General features: G+C 45.8%; 1 protein-coding gene across 2 annotated transcripts in view; it reads right to left on the minus strand.

The window, feature by feature from the left end:
- Nucleotides 1-15,246, minus strand: part of NNT (nicotinamide nucleotide transhydrogenase) — a 206,612-nt gene extending 191,366 nt beyond the window's left edge. Inside the window, exon 1 of one of the 2 annotated variants that reach the window (XM_089682705.1) lies at nt 15,092-15,246. The gene's annotated coding sequence lies outside the window, so the exon portion shown is untranslated. Of the gene's footprint in view, nt 1-13,621; nt 13,744-15,091 lie in introns of those variants that run through there. The other variant, XM_089682706.1, reaches the window with a different exon arrangement.
- Nucleotides 15,247-16,111: the final 865 nt, after the last annotated feature.

A 16,111-nucleotide genomic window follows, 5' to 3' on the forward strand; every position in this document is an offset into this window, starting at 1 on the left:
CTCCAAACTACAAAAACAAATTAAAAAATGTTTTCTTTAAAAACTACAACACTTTGTCACATCTTGTGGCACTACAGCAGGGCTCGACAAATTTGCAAGAGAAGGGTGCAGGTCACCACAGGACATGGGGTGCAGCAGAAGGGTGCAAGTCAGCACAGGACATGGGTTGCAGAAGGGTGCAAGTCAGCACAGGACATGGGGTGCAAGAGAAGGGTGCAAGTCAGCACAGGACATGGGGTGCAAGAGAAGGGTGCATATCAGCACAGGACATGGGGTGCAAGAGAAGGGTGCAAGTCAACACAGGACATGGGGTGCAGGAGAAGGGTGCAAGTCAGCACAGGACATGGGGTGCAGGAGATGGGTGCAAGTCAGCACAGGACATGGGGTGCAGGAGATGGGTGCAAGTCAGCACAGGACATGGGGTGCGGGAGAACGGTGCAGAATGTAGGACATGGGGTGCAGGAGAAGGGTGCAAGTCAGCACAGGACATGGGGTGTGGGAGAAAGGTACAGAATGCAGGGCATGGGGTGCAGGAGAGAAATGCAATCCTCCACTCCCCCTGTCCTCCTGCATGTCCTGTGCATCCTCCCCTGCAGTGTCTGAGAGCAGAGTGGATGCAGAGGGTAGCTTGTGTGCATAAAACATGTCCCTCTCTGGCTGACTCTTTTGTTGGCTGCTTCCATCGTTGGCTGCATTGCAGGCTTGCCCTGATTACTACTGTAAGGACACAGTAGTCCTTTTTCTCAGCACCTTGTGTGGTTCTTTGTGGCAAAGCTGAGGCAGCATCATGTTGGATATTAGATCCTGCAACTTCCTTTCTGTTCTGCCGGAGGGCTCTGCATGGACACGGCAGCTGTAGGTGGAAGCGGGAACCAATGCTGACAGTAATGAGGCTGCAGAAAGGAGAAATAGAAAAATTGGCTGCGGGAACTCAGTGAGGCGAGTCCGCTCATGCCTCTCTCGGCCGCTGTCCTTCTCCCTGGTCCAGTCCGCCCCTGACTTCACAGGTCGGGTGCCGCTGCCTCCTCCTCCACTCCCCTCACCCTCCTTTGAGGCCCTGCTCCAAGCTACATTCCTGTCTGAATAATGTTTACAGATTTCAGGCAGACACATTATTCAGACCAACAGTGAATGGGCTGACAAAAGCCCAGGCACCAGGATGCAATTTCCCGTTGCCATGGCAACCTGGTGCCTGGGATTTGTTGAGCGCTGCACTATTGAAACACCAGAAGTTATAACAGGGCATAAAAGAGAACAGTACAGCAAGGTAAACTTTGTTCTACCTTATAGCACCAGCAGCATAGCTGAGGAGATACAAAACTGAAGATGATTATCACATTTATTTCCACACACAGCTTCTGCTGGCCATTAAAAGTGATTGTATAATTTTTACAATGGTTTCTATATATTGTAAAGCACTGAGCAAACTGTTGGCGCTATATAAATCCTGTATAATAATAAAATAGTTAAAGCTTCATGTAAATAAGTTCATATTATTGGTCTTCAAGTGGTTGTAAACCTCAGACATGAAATGTGAACAAAGCACACATTTCTATAGTGTTTACTTGACTCTCTCCAAAGCACTAAGTGCCATTTCTAACAGCTGTCTTGCTCCTCTGTTATCAGCATGAGTCACTTCTGACAACTTTTCCTGACACCAAGAGCTAAAAAAAGTGACAGGAGGGATCTCCAGCACACAGCTTATGATTGACAGGCGTAGCTCTGTTCCTGTGTGTTGTGTGAAGGTGAGTGTGTCTCTTCCCTCCAATCAGCTGTCAAAACACAATGTGTAACTGCATCTTCCTGCCCCCTACTTTGTGAGTCTCTGAGTTTTACAAGGATGTACAGGACAAATTGCTACAGATAAACAGGTACAACCTAAGGCCAGTCACTTTACTGAGTATATGTAAGGGTTTACAGCAATGTTAATGTTTTAAAATATATACATATAAACTGTAGTTATATTTGCACGAGGGGAGCCAAGTTTTCCCAAAACACCCAGCCTTATAGTAAATACAACACAATAGTTTTGCAAGTCTATAAGATGCTTATCTACCCTGGCAGCTCTATGGTGGACCAAATGTAAAAAGTGAAGATTTGATACCTTTTAGGGTACTGCTTAGGCCCAACTACCATTTTCATATTTTCCTTAGAATGTTTACCTGAAATATAGCAGTGCACTTCCTCTGCTTAGGCACTGTGCCTATAGCCTTGTTTTGCATCAAATTCAGACACAGTCTATACAGACAATATGACATCTTGCTGAGTCCCTGAAATCCACAGGCAGTGTCAATCTAAGAAACTTTCCAATTTTCTAAAAGTCCTCCTTAATCAGCAAGAGTGAAGCTAAAGCTAGCCAACGTCAGATTGAACTGGACGAATCATCGTATTCTGTTGGTTGGGGAGGGCTCCGTGCGTGTTGCGCCAGCAAAACATAATAGCGCTGCAGGATGAATTCTCCCATCAACACTGACTGTGTTGATGGGTGAATCAAGCAAATTTCTTACCTTCACCCCGTGAAGAGCATGGAGAAGCTGGGAGTGTCTAACCAGGGCTAACTACACAGAACAAGGAGGGAAGCAGTAGAACATACCAAATTGGATAAAAAAAATTAAAGAAACCAGGTGTGGCAGGACAAGTCTCATAGCCATCTGCAGTGTGAAATCATCTAAGGCTCAGGAGATTTGGTGATGTCACTATTATGTTGCTCACTGTGCTCCTTGATGGAGAGGAAGCTGTACCTGAGGATCTGTAGTACAAGGACCTCCCTGCTACTTCATTCATTCTGAGCATCTGTGTTTGCTGCACCTCTCCTGCTGCATTGTGATCATTACCCCACCAGCAATCAGATCAGTTTACAAGTCATCGGGGTGCAGATCTGAGATGAGGATCAAAACTCTGCCTCTATCAAGATGGCTTCCTCCACAGAAACATAGCAGAGAACAAGCCATAGTAAGATCAGCCGCAGGGAGACCGCAGGAAATACTAGTGACTAGTCCTTGACCACAGGAAATACTAGTGACTAGTCCTTGACCATCTGCTTGCAATTTTTGGATACAAATTCCACAGCAGAAGTCCTCTTTAAGACCGTTAGGCTACGTTCACACTAGCGTTGTGTGTAGGCGGCAGAGAGGCGTTTGGAAAGCGTTTTTACCGCTTCCCAATTGCCTCTGACAATTCTGCACATTGCAGCACATGGTGCTGTTCTAACGGGGAGCATTAGCATCGAGTCAAAACGGACGCCTCTGGTCGAGTCAGGAGGTGTTGAAGCCTCCTATTCTAGTCTATGGTGCCGCTCCGCAAACGCCCGGCCGGCGTTTGCGGTGCGGTTGCCGGGCGTTTGTGGAGCGGTAACACCATTTAAACTTCATTATAGGCATTTGTGGGGCGTTTTTAACGCTTGGCAAATGCCTAGCAACCGCCACTAAACCGCGCATGCGACGTTTGCGGAGCATTTGCTGAGCGTTAAAAAACGCTACGCAAACGCCAGACCAACGCTTGCCAAATGCTATAGGGGCGTTTGGCAAGCGTTGGTAAAACATTCAAGTGTGAACAAGCCCTAAGAATGCAAAATAAGCACCTAACGAGAATAATATATCTTGTGAAAATGACCTTTGAAAACATTTTTTACTTAATGGGCCATTCACATGACTGCTCCTAAATTATATATTATGGATAAAACAACCTTTGTTAAAGGAACAAAAAGGAACAAAGGAATAAACCTTTTCCCCGCATTGACTAAAAACCAGCCGCTCAAGAGTAAACCTGTGACAGAAAGGGGTTTATTTACTAAAGCTGGAGAGTCCAAAATCAGACTCCCTTCTGCATAGAAACCAATCAGCTTCTAACCTCAGCTTGTTCAATGAAGCTTTGGCAATGAAACCTGGAAGCTGATTGCTTTCTATGCAGAAGGGAGTCTGATTTTGGACTCTCCAGCTTTAGTAAATAAACCCCAAAAGGTCAGTTCATGCCCCAGAGTCAGGGTGGATAAAAATCAATGATTTTTTTTTAAAAATCAAAAAAAAAAATCAGATTTTTTTTATTTAAATTGGATTTTTTTTTATTTAAAATCGGATTTTTTTAAATAAAAAAAAGTTGTTATTCTAAAAATCTTCATCTACTTGCATATTAAAGTTATACCAGCAAGAAATAGTCTTTATGCAGAAAACTAGGATTTAAATCAAGCCTTACTGACTAGTGATTTAAATCAGTTTGATTTAAATCAATTCCACCCTGCCCTGAGTGAAGACAAGGTGTGTTGGTGCATGGTGGGGCTATTCATTTTGAATACCACCCAATCCCACCTCTCCCATGTGCTTGCATTGCAGCACAACACATAGTAGCTACTGTACTTTGCAATGCACTGCGTTACCAAAAACACTGCAGGTATGATTTTTAGATGCTTTTGTAGTGCATTTGAAAGCCCTTTTAAATGAATGCGTTACCCTAATGCAACACGTGTGGCTAAACATGTTAAAATGACCCCAAAATGATCACTCTGGTGTGACTGGGTGAGACTGTTAAGAATCTATTGTTTTCAATTTGTCAGACAAATGTCGGCGGAGGAGCAAAGGGGAGTACTTGAGTGACAACTCCGGGTTGGGGGGGGGGGGGTTACAGCTGCCATCACTTCCAAGATGGTGGTGCTCGGCAACAGTCTCAGGGCTTCTAAATGACCACATTAGGGAGGTTTTTACATTTAAAACCCATGCCTACAATACATTAGAGAGGTATTCCATGTTTGGCATATTTTTACATAGTTACATTGGTCCAGCTTTGTCCAGCCAACCTCTTGTATGTAGAATGCATCAGGCCGACCGCTCAACATGGGACCCAGAAGCAAGTGCAGATCACTGGAAGATACTTCAAAGCTTTCAAGTTTCTAGGGGCATTGGTATGTTATAAACATAATTACACTGCTCCAAGCTGGACTAATGTAACCCCACAGCAAGTGAGTTGCTATGGGGGCACTTGTGTGTGCTTGCTTCCGAGCCCCACCCCTCTTTACTGGCTGTGATTAACAGCAGCAGGAGCCAATGGCTTCCACTGCTGTATCAGAGCCTATAAGGAGGGAGAGACCGGGGAGAGCTGTTGCTCTCATGCACATCGCTGGATAGGGCAAGTTTTTTTCTTTTTTGGGGGGGGGGGGGGGAATTAACCTGCATGCAGAAGGTTTGTTTACCTTCATGCATAGAATGCAGTAAGGTAAACAAACCTTCTGCCTTTACAACCACTTTAAACCATTGCCTATAGACAATTTTGGGTACTGACATGTGTCACAATTTCAGGAGTACATGTAATTGTAAGGCATATGTTTGGTTTTTATTTACTCATCATAACTCATCTTTTAAGTTTTACAAAAAAACTGGTTAGTATATAAATTAAAACATTGCATCAATTTGAACGGGCACCATTGAATGCAATGCAATTTTCCTTGTCATGCGATTCTGTGTGACTCAAGTGGCATCAGAAGTTGCAGTAGTTTGAACCAGCACTTAGGCTGGCCATACATTATTCAAATGTCTTGAGATTTTTGCTTTAGATTTACCAAAAACCATATAATAGAAGGTCAAACCCAAACAACACTTTCAGTTGTATCCAATTAGGCAGGCCCTTGCACTACACAGTTGAAGGTAAATCTAAAGGAAACTGGGCAGAAATTGGACAGAAAATTGTATAGTGTATGGCCTGCCTTAGAGACAACCAGCCAGAAGCTAAAGAAGTAGGTTGTATTTTCCACAGTCCTTCCCATTTCTAGAATGCACTTGTGATACACAAAGTGGTTTGTGATTTTGCTATAAGTTGTTTGTTTATCAGGGCAAAGTCACGCCGTGTTCATTAGGCTGTGTTGGTCAAGTAAAAATACACAGTTTTTATTGTGATCAGTTGACATAAATTGCACATTTGGGGCATATGTCCAAGAACACATACAGATATAAATGGGAGTACTGCTTAGAACAGCAACCAGCCATGTATTTCAGCCTGTCACCAATTTAGACAGGCGGCTGACAGCGGGTTGTACGCAGCACCTGTTCCCTCCTTGTGTCCAAAAACACTGAGTTGTTGTATTGGATTCTATCAAACTGTCTCCTGTGCATAACCCCCAACAGTGATCTCTTTCCTGTTTATACTAAAACAAACACACATTAAAAAAAATCTACAGTTCCCCCTTGAAAGGCTGTGTATGTAAATGACTCATTACTGTGCTTTACCAACAAAGTTCCCAAAAAGTGACCTAGATTCATCCGCCCTAGCTCACGCCAGGAGCTGTGATGAATGTACAAATTAAAGATTGCTGCCTAGTCTCCTTGACATCAGTCAGCTCAGCAAAGTTATGCAGTTTACCAAATGTTCTTCAATAGTTAAAAAAAACAAAAAAAGCCTCCACTGAGAATAGAAAAATGCCAGAAACACATTTTTCTGCACCCCTAAGCAAGTATTTAGCCCTTGCTGTATAAAGAGGGGCCCTAATGCAAAGCTAAGATTTGAAGTGTAAGGGCTCATGTACACTGCAGCTGATAAACTCACGTTCAGGAGATGTTCAGCATTTTTTTCAGCAGCCCCTGAACTCTCCCTAATGTTTTCCTATGTGTCCATGTACACATCTTCGTTTACAGTCGTTTACAGGCATTTGAGTTTACAGTCTTTTTTTGAACGCAGAAAACGCAAATCGCATTTATAAGCGTTTGTGTTTGAAATTTTTTTTTAACTCTTCCGGTTCCCAATGCTGTCCAGAGCCTTTTTTCATCATGAAAAATCCATGCAAAGAGTTTTCAAGCTACTCAGATGGACAAAACACTGAACACAGGATGTTTCTACCAAGCTTGTCACACATTCTAATGACCAATTCACACCTCAGACCTCTCCCACCCTTGGAAACAAAAGATATGTAATGACCATTCACAACTCAAATTCATCATGAAGACCCCCTGCCAGGTGGCCTTAATGACTCACTCCACCAGACACCTATCCCACCCTTGGAAACAAAAGAAATGTTAATGAGCAACTCACACCTAAGCTAATCTCAACACATACTGCTGTCTCTGCTTCTACTGTGTGTATTTCTCTGAAACAGTCTGAAATAGTTAATAATTTACCACTTTTCAGAGCATTCTGGGCATTTGGGAGGTTCTCCTGTGCTTATCTTTAAAAAACGCTTCTAAACGCAAACACTCATAAACATGTTATACAAACGGGGCTAAACAGACATTTTTTAACCTACGTTTTCCAGCAGTCAGTTTCCATCAGTCAGAAATGTCCCGTGTACATGGGGCCTAATTCCAGATTTGCAGTTCAATTTGAGAGCCTTGCTATGTTTGTTTTGTGTTCCCATTCACACAACATACCTACAAATTTTTTTTTAGAAAATATTTCCTATCTTACTAAATGTTTCTTTGGAGCAGGAATGCATAGCAATTCAAACAATTTCAAAGTGCAAATAAAAGGAAGAAACTTATGAAAAGTGCATTAACATACAATGTACTACCCAAGCCTTGATTCATACTGTGCAAGCGCAAAGCTCACTGCAGTTTGTGAATGGTCCCGCAGTCTTCTGGTACCTGTGAAGTTTCTCAGAAGGCTGCGGGGGAAGGAGCGGGGGCCCGAATCTCCGGCTCAGATCGCCACGACGCATCTGACCGCATGTGGGAACGGGAACGTGTCAAAACCAGTTATCTGCTCCCCCTTCCCAAAAAAATGCCAAAATGTGTCAGTTCCACTTTAAAGCAGTATAAAACCCAAAAGCAACCATTTGTTATATTGCAGCTTACCAATTCTTAGTAGTGGAGGTTGCATTAGTTTTCTTTTTTAAGGCTTTCTTCTATTTTCATCTGGTGATCCAGCCAGCAAGACTGTTTTCAAAAAGAACAAGCTCTCTTGCAGTTACAGGGATGAGATAATCCATTCAACATTGACAGGGGTGCATACAATGATCAGCTTTTATTTATGGAAGATCTTTCCCCAAAAAGGAAAAAACTGTTTGCAATAAATGCTTATACATTTTGAACTAGAGTTTAGCTTGGTCCCTCTAATCTCTCTTCCCTCAGGACTGAAAATGCTGCTGTCCAAATATGCCCCTTAGGGCACTCTAATACAAGTACTGTGTTACTGGCCAGATCACCAGGTGAAAACAGAGGGGGGGAAAAATATGAAAAAGAAAACTAATGCAGCCACCACATCTAATGATTGATAATCCCTTAACACAGAAGGTGAATATAAAATTTAAATTCAACTAATAACAGAGCGAGAGAGAGCGAGAGCAAGAGGGTGCCCACATGAGCGAAGGCGAGAGCATGTGCAAGCGAGAGGGTGCGCGAATGAGAGCGCGCCTGCGTCAGCAAGAGAGAGCGCGGGTGAGAGAGCGGGCGCGAGAGCGAACGGGAGGGAGAGCGGGCGCGAGAGCGAACGGGAGGGAGAGCGGGCGCGAGAGCGAACGGGAGGGAGAGCGGGCGCGAGAGCGAACGGGAGGGAGAGCGCGCGCGAGAGCGAACGGGAGGGAGAGCGCGCGCGAGAGCGAACGGGAGGGAGAGCGCGCGCGAGAGCGAACGGGAGGGAGAGCGCGCGCGAGAGCGAACGGGAGGGAGAGCGCGCGCGAGAGCGAACGGGAGGGAGAGCGCCATGGAACAGCTGAGAAGCCAATTGTCCCATTACGTTTGGTCCCTTAACAAGTGGGAGGCACATATGCAAACTGTTGTAATTCCTACACCGTTCACCTGATTTGGATGTAAATACCTTCAAATTAAAGCTGACAGTCTGCAGTTAAAGCACATCTTGTTTGTTTCATTTCAAATCAATTGTGGTGGTGTATAGAGCCAAAAATGTTAGAATTGTGTCGATGTCCCAATATTTATGGACCTGACTGTATATTAGAAGAGGAGTGTTTACAGGCAAAAAAAAAACAAAAACAGCACCAGCATGATCAGGAGAGGAGTTCCTGGGCAGAAAAATATAAATATTCTGGCCAATGGAATTAATGAACACCAAAATGTTTGAGGCACATAAATGTGTGTGCAAAATACAGCTATAGGCACGATTTTAAACAGTATTTCCCCATTCAGGAGTAAAGGCGCTCAGAGGAGCTGAGCAAAACGCCCAATCTGCATGAAGCCTTTAAAGGTAATTAGATTGCAGTGCATGCAGTATCTACGTATACAGATTAGAGTGGGCAGCATCTGCCAGACATTCATGCAGCTCCAGCGGTACATTCCTTTGGTTCTCCCAATCAGGCCCTTTACACATGATTAGACAATACAAGTCTGTGTAGGAGACATCAAATCGCAGCTTTTTTGCACACATCATAGGCGATCTAACATTTTGTAAACCCATAAAATGTATTTATTCAGCTTAAAAGAGCTACCTCATCCAAAAGGAGTCCGTCCGTGGTCCTGACATTCACTATTATCAAGAATCCTAGCAAGGCTTTCAGCCCCACCAAAATAATGGTAAATGTATATTATTTATCGGGAAGCAATAGGAAGTTTCACAGTCCAGAAAGTGGAACTGTAGCAAAGTTCTTATCCAGTGACATACTGACTACTGGGTGTATTGAGGCTTTAAAAAGCAAACATGGAATGCCTGGAGTCAAAGGACAGGTCAGTCTTATCCTGTGTGAATGCTGACCCAGCCCTGATAAGGGCAATGAAGCTACAGATAATGTAAAGTCAATGTACAGGGTAAACCAATTCATAACTCCATGCAATCATGAAAGAAAGAGAAAGTGATCTGATCCAAGGCAGTGAGATAAGAAAAGTGTTAATAGACTCTACAAAGACTTATTAAGAAGTCATTCAGTATTTTACAGCAGAGAAGCACTCAGCATGTACCGATGTAACAGACTGGAACATGGTGGTAATACCATACTACCAATCTACAGTATTTTTCCTGGGATTTAACTGAGCCCGGGTTCACATATATGCGGTATATCGCATGTGATTCGCACAGGAACCGCACCGCATTCCTGTGCAAATCACATGCGATTTGTGTGTGGTGTGATCGGAGCCATACATTTTGTATGGCTCTATTCGCACCGCACCAAAAACGTGCAGGGCCCTTTTTTGGGTCTGCACTAGAATCGGATCGCATAGGTATTTATATCTATGCGATCCGATTCTGCACATTGCACTCTGTTTTGTGGACCACTTTAGGGGTGTTGTTAACTTAACATACACACCCGCAGCGGTTCGCATGAACGGGGTGAGATTCTGATGCGGTGTAGAATTCGCACTGAACACGCTGTGAATTCCGCAGCGCATCAGTGTGAATCCAGGGCTGAGGCACAACACACACGACCAAGTTTCAGGGGTGTGGACATTTTTTAAAAAACTACTTTTAGTTTAGGAGCTGCGGCGTTTAGGTGAGGTTAAACCTTCCTCTCCTGAAAGTGGAAGGATTGCGTTCAGGATAGGAAAGTTTGCCGTTTCACCGCGGCCGGCAGGCAAGGTAGGCTCGTGTACATGGAGCCCTAGATTGGTTGTATGGATGGAGGCACATCACTGGGTGAACCAGGTCACATTCTATTTGGTGGTAATACCAGTAAGGAACGGAGAGTCAGCCCAAAATTTATTTTTTTTATTCCTTCAACCATGGATTGAAGGACAGAAGAATGCTCAGTTCCCCCAGCAACACATTCCAACCCGCAGAGCTATTGTATTCTGAGCTTTCCCTCCATCAGAATACCATGATCGCTGAAGGATATAGCAATGGGCAGTGATTGAGCAAAAAATAACCGGAAAGGCTGGTTGTACTGCAGGTGATCGATGACATTCACTGTAGACACACTGCTTTGGATGGCTGTGCACAGCCATCCAAAGCAGTGTGCACGAGCTGACAGGGAGGAGAACTGTTTTGTTTACAAACAGTTCTCCTCCCCTTCGGAGATGCTCGGAAATCACCAGGCGCTGGCGAGAAATCACTGGCCGGGACCCGGTGATTGACAGTTGCGGCTGTATATATATATATATATATATATATATATATACACACGTGATTTTGCACACCCGTACCGCCCTATAGCAGTATTTCTACTATAGGGCGGTCAGGAAGTGGTTAATGTAGTGGAAAAAGTAAACAGTGTGATACGTCATTTCCACCATAATAGAAGCTATGAACGCGCGCACTAGCAGCCACAGTATAACACAATTGGTGGTGTATACAAGCCCTCAGGCTACATGTACTCTAAGCTCCCTTGGACGCCAAGCTCTCCAGGCCACTGAAAAAGACAAACCGAAGGAAAAATGCGTGCTAACACGGTACTGTAATTTAGTCACCTTTAGCGCTTGGGCGTTTATTCATTTCAATGGCATTTCAAAGTGCTAGGTAAAGTAACTAGCACTTTAACTAGCACTTAGGCACCTTAACACGTTTTGCATTTTTGCCCAAAATGTTCCTCTCCTGAATGGAATTCTTCTGTGTTCAGGAGAGAGACGTTTAACTGCCCCTCAATTCTGTTGATGCTAAACTCTGATAAAAGCTTAGGAGATTGATTTGCTAAAACTGGAGCACTCAGAACCTGGTGCAGCTGTGCATAATAACCAATCAGCTTAGAACTTCAGCTTTTCCAATTAAAGTGGAGCTCCACTCAAAAAAAAAAAGAAAAAAAAGCCACTTACCTGTCCCACGATCCAGCAGTGTACTCACCGCAGCTGGTTTCCCTGGCCATCCTTGCTCACCGACATCCTAAGTGTGGGCACCTGGTTGTGACAGCTTGCAGCTTCACAGGCGGGTGCCCACTGTACATGCCCAAGCCACGCTGAGCATTGTGAATGCTAACATAGTCTTCTGGGACCAGTCACGTGTTCCAAAAGACTATAGAGAGGGGAGGGGGCGAGAAGTTGAAAGACAACTTCTGCTTTTGATCACCTAGGCCACAGATATCAAACTGGTGGCCCTCCAGCTGTTGCCAAACTACAAGTCCCATGAGGCATTGCAAGATTGACAGTTACAAGCATGACTCCCAAAGGTAGAGGCATGATGGGACTTGTAGTTTTGCAACAGCTAGAGGGCCGCCAGTTTGACACCCCTGACCTAGGCAATCACAGCAGAAGTGGGAGAGGGTGTCAAAACTGGTTACCTGCCCCCCAAAAGGTGCCAATTCCGTGCAAGGAGTGGAGGAACCCTACTTAAAGCAGAACCTCCCCCTTTGGGGAGGAGCTCCTCTTTAAGCATTGATAATAAAACCTGATTGTTTCTATGCAGAGCTGCACCAGATTTTGCACGCTCCAGTTTTAGTAAATCAACCCCACTGTGTACATGGACACATAGGCTTTTATGGAGTTGAGTTTTGGGGCTTTGGCAAAAAAAAAAAAAAAAAAAAAAAGGCCAAAAGCTCCTAAACTCACATCTACAGCCAGCAGTGTACATGAGGCCTAAGCCCTGGTGACATGATTTATAAATCCCACCTGAAACCCCATGGCACGGTCCTAATCAGTGCGATCTGAAGTAGTGCGATTTCAAAAATAGTTCCTGCACTATTTTTTTAATTACATTGTGACCTGCACTGACATCTCTTAAATGAAGTTGCAAGCCGCAGTGAAATCGGAGGTACAAATCTCACGGATCTGCAGCTTTCAAGTGAAGTATAATGATTTCAAAGTTGCATTCAGTGTGAAGCAGGACTAAGGCTCCATTCACATCGGCACGTTCATGGAACATACAAATAAACTGTCGCGTTTGCTGTGCCATTGTTAGCAGTAACCAAAACGCGTCCGACAAAGGTGCGTAAATCACGGGCAATGCTCTATGTCCAGAAATAGGTGAGGGGGATTATTTTGCGTGTTCATTGAGCATAGGGCAGTTTACTGAAATGAATGGGCCGTCCAATGCGTGGTGCGTGAAAAAGCAACGCAGAGGTGTGTGTGGGGCCTAAAGGAGACTGTAACCTGTAGTGAGCGTTGGCATTTGTATTCACTTAGATTGTAAGCTCCCAGGATCAGGCGCTCCTAACCCTCTTGTATTGAACTGTATTGTCTCCCTTTATATTGTAAAGCGCTGAGCAAACTGTTGGCGCTATATAAATCCTCTATAATAATAATGTATACAAGGCACTGCCATGGAACACATCCATTGTACTGCACGGTAAGAAAACAAAAGATGGCTAAACACACTCCCCCATCTCTACATGACGGGGCTCGCCTCCCTTCTGTCCAACACCCGGCCACACGCTCCTGCTTGACCTAGGGACGGGCATTAGAGGTTGACAACCAAGGCGCTTCCTAGGCCGCCAACTCGTCTCCTAGCAACAAGCGTGACGTTACCACCTTCAAGGGCAAACCGAGAGTCACCTAGCCGGAGCCTCTCCAACTACGCTGCGTCCCAGCTCTACGTCAGGCCGCCAGCCCCGCCCACGCTTGCCCCTTAGGAAGCATCTCATTGGTGAAGAGGCGGGGCGGCGAGCGATTCTATTTTTAAAACAGTCAACGCGGCAAGGCTGCGATTGGTCGGCCGATCATGCCAATCAGCCGGCAGAGTTTCCATTCACCCCAGTGCGGGAGAGCGAGCAGCTGCAGAGACTTCCAAATAGAGCCATGGGCTGCGCTACAGATAGAGAGCAGCACACGTACAGCAGGCCTATCTGTGTGCAGTGCACATACATGGACACATCACAATGGAAAATCGGAACTCCTACCGTCACAGCTCCACCTCTGGGCACCGATCAGCTGCTGAGCTATGACAGATCCAGTGCTGGGACACCATGCGACTCCCTGACAGCAGCACGGGGGCTGACTTCTGGAAAATCCTCATGTCTCGGTGTGAGGTGACCGGTCTGATCCTCCAGCAGCACCGTGCAAAGCATACCACCCAATGCTGGGGTCAGAGGGGCCCCTCCCGTGCAATTCATCTGCAGCACCAATAGGAATCATCACATTATTAATATCCCAGCGCACGTGTCTGTACCATGCATGGGGGTGTATATCGTACAAACCCTCTGTAGTCTATGGGCAGCAATACACGGCACTGCCCCGATCAGTACATCTACCAGCACAGTGCTACAAGCCTGGCAGGGTACTAACAACAGGATCGGCACACATCATCATTCATCCAAGCAGGGCTGCACCACCCAGGGATCCCGCAGCCCCCTGTACCGTCTATGAACTTAGGGCTGGCCATACATTATACAATTTTCTTTAGAAAATTGCTTTAAATTTACCAAAAAAACATAATGAGGTCAAATCTAAACCACACTTTCAACTGTATCCAATTAAGCAAGACCTTGCACTACATAGTTGAAGGTAAATCTAAAGGAAATTGGGCAGAAAATTGTATAATGTATGGCCAGTCTAAGAGTCGGCACACTCTGATCGATTCATAATAATATAGTCAATGTAACTTTTTGACCATGCACTGCAATAAGGGTCATCAGACCAATCACAGATCAGTATTAATAATGAGGGTCATCAGACCAATCACAGACCAATATTAATAATAAAGGTCATCAGGCCAATCACAGATCAGTGTTAATAATGAGGGTCATCAGACCAATCACAGATCAGTATTAATAATGAAGTCAGACAGATCCCAGACTATTAATACCCCAGGTGTGACTATTATATGTCCATTCGGACAGTGTGCTGCCATCACGTGATTGCTCTCCCGGGGGAAGTTGTATAAATCCAGAATATTGCACGCAGCCTCCTGACAATGTACTGATCACTGTTCTGATGGTTGCCCATCACCCACCATTCAGAGGTCATTACCAGTGATCAGGGCACAGTCTATGAGCAGTCACCCTGATGATCGGGCCTGTACAATGATTGCACCCCTCTATACACACACAGACAATGGAATACACACAATGCAAGTTCTGCACCAGCCCAGCACTGTGCTGTGCTGTGCTGCATGAAGCTGGGGGGGAGGGGGTCACCGTGCTGGTCCTAGGAAGGCCATTATTGTCCCCATTCTGTAGTCTCCTATACAGAGGGTCATCCCCTCCCCCAGTCCCAGGGCATTGTTTAGCACCACGAGACACAGCCCCCTACAGCACTTGCAGCTTGTCCCCGCGATGTCTGCACATATGGTACCCTATGCAGCCGGTGCATTGTGCAGCATGCTAGCCTCTCCCCCCCGTACACACTGCGCAGCAAGCCGGGCCTCTCACCTCTATATGCCGCCGGCGGTGGGACTCCGCAGCGCCTGACACCTCCCGATTGGCCACTGCAGGCAGGGGGACTGAGAACACCGGCGACCGCTCAGGACACTCAGCGCCCCGGAAGAGGCTGAGAACAGAGTCACACGTGACATGTCCCCAACCCCGCCCCTTCTCCTCTCCGGAGATCCCGGAGACACTCCGCTGTGTCCTTGGATGTTATCTGTGTATATGTGTGTGTGAGAGCTGTTAGCGGGCCCCTCCTACCCTGAGTGATGGGGGCCCCACAGTCCTCACCCCACAACAACAGAGCACCTCCTCTACACCCCATAACATGAGAACACCCCTCAACAAGACCTCCTCTACACCCAACAACAGAGCACCCCGCAACATGACCCTCTACACCCCACAACATGAGAACACCCTGCAACATCCTGTGCACCCCACAACAGAGCACCCCTCAACTAGACCTCAACTATACACTACAACCAATCATCCTGTGCACCCTACAACAAGAAAGCACCCCACAACCAGTTCTCTTGTGCACCCCACAGCAAGACCTACTCTACACCCCACAGTCTTCCACACCCCACAACAAGACCTCTACAACCCACAACCAGTCCTGCTCTAAACCCCACTACAATACCTCCTCTACATAACACAACCATTGCTCTACACCTCACAACAAGAGAGTGCCCCACAAAACCTCTACACCCCACATCCAGACCTCCTCTGCAGCCCACAACAAGAGATCACCCCTCAAAAAGGCCTCCTCTACATCCCACAATAAGACTTCCTCTACACTCCACAAGACAGCACCCCTCCACCAGACCTCCTCTACACCCCGCAACCTGTCCTCCTCTAGACACTAGAAGAGAACACTCAAAAAGACCTCCTCTACACCCCACAACTAATCCTCCTGTGCACCCCACAACAAGACCTCTACACCCCACAATCAGTCCTCTTGTGCACCCTACAACAAGAGAACACCCCTCAACAAGACTTTACACCCAACAACCAGTCCTCCTGTGC

This window comes from Staurois parvus, unplaced genomic scaffold (genome assembly GCF_062004578.1).
Source record: "Staurois parvus isolate SC_StPar_1 unplaced genomic scaffold, SC_StPar_1.0 ptg000294l, whole genome shotgun sequence".
In the NCBI taxonomy this organism is placed as follows: Eukaryota; Metazoa; Chordata; class Amphibia; order Anura; family Ranidae; genus Staurois; species Staurois parvus.